The sequence below is a fragment of the Equus quagga genome, chromosome 2, assembly GCF_021613505.1.
Source record: "Equus quagga isolate Etosha38 chromosome 2, UCLA_HA_Equagga_1.0, whole genome shotgun sequence".
NCBI classification, from domain to species: Eukaryota; Metazoa; Chordata; class Mammalia; order Perissodactyla; family Equidae; genus Equus; species Equus quagga.
The window spans coordinates 31,483,935-31,490,036 of record NC_060268.1 but is presented as its reverse complement, the minus strand read 5'-3'; positions in this window follow the sequence as shown (position 1 = coordinate 31,490,036).

Below are 6,102 nucleotides of genomic sequence, written 5' to 3'. Positions count from 1 at the left end.
GAGCTGTGATAATCAAAGTATGGTCCTCTGATCATTGGTGAACCATAGGGATCCTCCAGTCCAGATGCTAAAATACAAGTTCTTCTTTAGTTCTCAGGATCATATGACAAGCAGCTCCATAAATTTTCATATAGCACTAAATACTATATTTTGTGAGTTATTAAGAGCCATTAAAATTTGGCATCCATGAGCTACATTAGCAGAGTATTAGACTTTACCACAGGGCTGCATCATGGTTTTAGGGGGCTCTCGGCACTTTTGCCTTTGTAGATCCTTTCCTCCATAAAAAAATTTAAAATTCTGTTTTATAACTTAATTGGTATAAAGACAAATATAATCCAGCACGTTTATTATTGTATATTCACTATTGTTTTATTTTCATCTTATTTTCAAAGAAATTAAGAGGTTTTTCTGGGCTCCTGAAAGTATCCTGGACCCTAGGCACTGTGCTTAATGCATAAGTTGGCCCTGATTTACCAGACTGTAAACCAGAATTCCATGAGGAAGACTGGCAGACATACAATACTTGGCAGGTTGCTGAGCTCCACAATTAATGAGCAGAGGCAGATAGAATTCCTACAGTTTTCAGACAGGGGGCTGTCTGAAATGCTGCACCCGCAGTGTTGTCGCAACTTGGTCATAATTTTCAACTGCTGCTCTTTCTGCTTTGTAATATAAATCACTGTTGGTGTATTTTATCTGTTTGTGTGGAAGTTAACCCTAGAGAGTTTAATGAAACAAATTGATATATTTTTGCCTATAAATTTCCAAAAACCAAACTTTAAGATATGTATTAAAGCATCTATATAATTTCCCATGGGTGTAATTTTCAGTTGTTAGAGCATGTCTATAAGTTCATATTCTTCTCTTATGAAATAAGTACAAGTGACTCATAGAAGGAGTTTTTTTGTACTTTGTTTTACATCGGAAGAATCAATTTGAATGTTGAAGACATTATCAATGATGGTAGCAGTCTAGGTAGAACCAGATGCTAAAAAGATGGTGGCAAAATATCTTGAATAGATTGGCTACAAGTGACAAAAAGAGATCACAGTAGTTTCAGGAAAGAAGACCCATGATAGAAGGACTAATGTCTGGAAGCATCAGGGCGGAGAGAGGAGAATGCTGGGCTCTCGTTCTGGTCTCAGGAAAAGGAGAATAGAGAAGGGACTGTTTCCTGGATGCGTAGCTGCCCTTCACTGTAAATTATAATTGAACTGCAAATTTTCTTTTATGCTAGTGTCATTTCCACCTGTGATTAGTGTAACAAATCTCTCTATGGAATTACTAAACTTTATTTTTAACAAAACCTATGTGAATCATGAATTTAGTCTAAGATCTATAATTGTAAGTGCATCTGTACAGAAAATAGCCTGACATGCTCTGGCCATGGAACAAACACAGACAACATAAATAGTGAGGCATTCTGTGAACTTCCGGAAAACAGCAATCAGGGAGTTACTTTCTTGAGCAAAGAGTTTGGCTGATTTGAGTAGGAAGTTCTGACAAGGGGGTTAGAACTAGGACCAATGCGTGGAAACTAGAGAAATAGGTTTCACCTTATTATAGGGAAGAACTTTTTAAGTCAGACAGAATAGACTGTTCCCAGGAGGTGCCAGCTATCTAACAGGAATAGGCCAGTGAGCCACTTGGTGGAGACGCCGTAAAGGAGAATTCAAGTAACATATGGCCATACACAACGACTTTAATCTTGGGATTTTGTGATTCTTTATTTGGAGTCTGAACAGTTGTTTAAACTGCTTGAAATTTTATTAATAGTGGTTACTGGAAATGGAACCATTTCTCGCATGCCAAGTGAAAAAGACTCAACACATACAAAACAGAATGCTAGCTATTATCCTTAATAAACAATCTTTCAAAAGGAAAAAAGAAAAATGAGATGACAAATGGTTCCATTATGAAAGGGCATACCACAGATGCTGCCAATTGACAATTATGTGATAAATTTAGATAGGATAATGGTTTGGAATTTATGCGTTATGATTTAGCCATTCCCAAACTTCCTCTGAGGCCCTAAGTAAGACTACAAACCTGAGAATTATCATCCCTTAAAAAAACCCTCCCACCATTCACACCCCTCAGTGACTCTCAGACTTCTGTGTGTGTCAGCATCAGCTGGGAAGCTTATTAAACGTCAGATGCCGGGATCTGCCCACAGAGATTCTGACTCAGTGGGCCAGAGATGTGGCCCTGGGCATTTCTATGTTTACAAGCTCCCTGGGTGATTCTGATGCACCCCAAGTTTGAGAGCTGTTGACTTAGGGGAAAATATTTGCTTCAAATAAGTAATCTAGTAAAGCTCTTAAAAGCTAAGTATAATATAAATGCTGGACTTTATTTTTAAGCAGAATGCTTCATGTGTGGCTGTTAATTATTAGTAAATTTCCAGAAGCTGAAATTGTTATGTCTATATATCAGGATACTAATGAATTTCTGTTCAGCTCCAATTCAACACTTAAAACAGTGTGGGGGTTAAGAATACACACACAGGCTGTGGAGTCAAACCAGGGTTTGACTCTTGGCTATGTCAATTGCTAACAGTGAGACCTTGGCCTAGTGGCTTTGCTTTGCTGAGCGTGGATTTCCTCATGTGGAAAAAACAGGAATTAGAGTACTTATCCCACAGTGTTGTTATAAGGATTAATTGAGATAATGTAAGCGAGGCATCTAGCACAGCTACAGGCATGTGGAACGCACTCGGTAAATGGAAGTCCTATTATTATTATGGTGATTCGTCACTAGATGATTTCAGTGTGACCTTGCTGTGATTAATGCAGGATTAGAAATAGGATCAACTTAAGGAGCTTCTGTGACCATATATTTGTTCTTGGGGAGGGTGAAACATGTTTCCATTTCCATTGTACACAATACAATCAAATGTTTTATCTATTTTAAAGTAAGTAATTTTATCTAGTCCCTTTCAATCTTCATTTGCTGACGTCACTTAGAAATAAAGTCACCTATAATCACATAGGGATATCATTTTACAGAAAGAAATTAATGGCTTAAAATGGCCACCTGTGTCATATTTTAGGCCACACAGCAAACACAGCTATGGAAACCCAAGATTTGGGAGACTGATTTTGCATCCCAGACCAAAGTTCTCCATCAACACCAGAAAGCTTTGCTAAAAGAAAAAATTAATTAGTCTCACAGTGGCGAGGGTCATGTGTCCTATTACCAGACAGAAAAGTGACAATAGTAATCAGCAAACAGCATTAATCATTGTTCTTTTAGCTGGAAAACTCTGACCCATTAAATTAAAATGAATATGAGTAATTTTCAGATAAGGACTCTTCAACAGCTACATTTCTGTTAGAGCAGTTCAGTTCTCCTATCCCAGACTTACCCAACTCTTTGTTCTCAACGGTCCCTAATCTTTTTCTATATAAACAACTTTTCATTTCTCAGACGCTTTATGATTTTGCATGGGTATGGGTGGGGGTGAGTTGAGAGCAGAAAAAGGCCCAGAAGTTAACAGCGAAGTTCTTGAACAGAGGTGGATAGTTGCTGAGCTCCGTACTCCCATCCCTCTCTGGGAACTGGTTAGAGGAGCAACCAATATGGTGGGGGCAATGACCTTCACACCAGATCTGCAATAGAGATCCTGATGAGCTGCTGGATGTCCCCTGGGTTTTATCATAATTATCAGCGCATATCTACCAAACAATTAAACTGTAAAGGGTACTGTGCTGCGTACCTATTGAGCAAGCATCTTACATTAATTCTGCAACAAAATATGCAGTCCTACAATTAATGATCCATGTGTGAGGCGTCAAATCCCAATGGCCATAACAGAGGGTTTGCAGAGGTGCTCATTGACAGCATGGCAGGGTCCTGTTACAGGGGTTCTATTACTGAATGAATCTTCCTTTGATAGAAAAACAGGTGCTAGTTGGTGGCTACAGCCAAGAAGAATGGATGACTGATAAGTACTGGCACCTGGGTCTTATCTAAATACTCTGGTTTAGTAAAAACACCCAGTAGCCCTTTGTTCCTTTGTTTACTAATTTATTCAACAAATTTGCCTTGAACATTTCTTATTTAGGATGCACAGAGCTGGGATATAATGGTGAGTTAAAAGATTGATCCTACGTAAGAAGCTATTGACAAGAAAATAGGTAAAATGCAGTATAGACAATTGTACATACGTACCATGTTAGGGGAAGTGCAGAGTACTCTCAGAGCACAAAGCAGGAACACCTGACATAACCAAAAACTAGAAGTGAAGAATAAGCTAAGACTCAAAGATTCAAGGAAGAGTTATTTTAGGAAAAGAGAGGGAGGGTGGTGGGTGGAAATAGAGAGAGAGGGAGGAGTGTTCTTTGCAGAAGGAATAACAAATTTGAAAGCCTGGAATTGAAATTGCAGGACGTGTCAGAAGAACTGGCCGAAGAGTACCCTGGCACCCAGTGTGTATGTGTGTGTGTGTGTGTGTGTGTGTGTGTGTGTGTGTGTGTGTGATGTCAAGGCAAGATGAGGCTGGAGAGGAAAGCAAAGCCAAGAACATTCGGGGCCCAGTAACCAAAGTACTTTATCCTGAGGCAGCAGACAACTACTGAAGCACTTTAAGTCAGGAAATGATTTCATCTTCTTGCAAGTGGAAAGATCCTTCTATTTAGGGAGAAGATTTAGTAATTCTCTTAAACTTGTGCCTCAAAGACAACTGCCAAATAGGTTCATAAAGTTTTGCCATCCAAAGTAGTAGCCTCATAGTATTTTCTAAATTTCCTAAAACCATATTAAGGTGCCAGGAAGGTACGATTAGGTCACTAGCAGTAGTGAGTTGAAGAGATTAAATGTGAGCAGGTTCAGAGCCAAATTGAAGAGGGTTAAGCTTTTTTTGTTTCTACTGTAGGTGTTAGTGGGTTCACCCTTTATCTTTCTAAAGCCAATCTAATCCTGATTAACTGTAAGATACGAAGAACACAGCAGTTTGGCTGACCACAATAATAAAACTATTTCAATTAGATGACAAAGATAAAGAAATTCTATCCAGTGTCAACACAAAAAAATCCATAAACAATCTATAAATTAAAATTGGGTGAGTTTATTATGAGCCAACCCTGAGGACCATATAGCCCGGGAGAGTCCCTTCCCAAAGGAAGGAAACACTCCAAAGAAGTGGGCTGTACAGAGTGGTTTTATACCACCTTGGAACAAAGAGCATACATCATGTATGATAGGAATGGCCCTTTTACAATAGTGACAATATTGCTTTGCTGGTGCAGCAGATCGATGAACACAGCAGGTTGGGGGGTCACAAGGTGAGTGGTCACAAGATGAGCACAGCAGGCCAGTAATTAATCCTTAGTTTAGGGAGAGATGCTTATCCTTAAAGAAATGTCGATATGGGGCTGGCCCCATGGCTGAATGGTTAAGTTCGCACGCTCTGCTGCAGGCAGCCCAGTGTTTCGTCGGTTTGAATCCTGGGCGCAGACATGGCACTGCTTATCAAACCACGCTGAGGCGGTGTCCCACATGCCACAACTAGAAGGACCCACAACGAAGAATATACAACTATGTACCGGGGGGCTTTGGGGAGAAAAAGGAAAAAAAAATCTTAAAAAGAAAAAGAAATGTTGATTTGGGGAAACTTACTTCCCTATCTTTAAGGGCATCATTCTTGTCTTTGGGACATAGTAAATATTTAAAGCAGATGTACAATGAATGCTCAACAGGCCACGTCAGGCCCTTTTAGAAAAGGTCAGGCCAAATTAATTCTAACCCAAATGGCTTCTTCATCTACTCCAAAATATCCTATTGCTTATCATTTATTTATCAACAGTAAGCTTATAAAGTATTTGTCTGAACAAATTTAGTATTTACTATATACTGCCCAAAATTGCTAATTTGAGCACAGAGACCATGTTTCCCAGAATCCTTCCAACTAAAGTAATCAATCTCTATCCAGCTACACCCACCAAAAAGAAAAACTTAAAAACAACACTCACAATCACATCCCTCCCTCCACGTGCTTTATGCCACTTATTTCACTTTTTTTCATGTGTGTGCCTCCTTATAGAGCCCACCAAGCCTTGCACAGAGCAGGCACATAAAATAGGGTGTTTTTTCAATGAA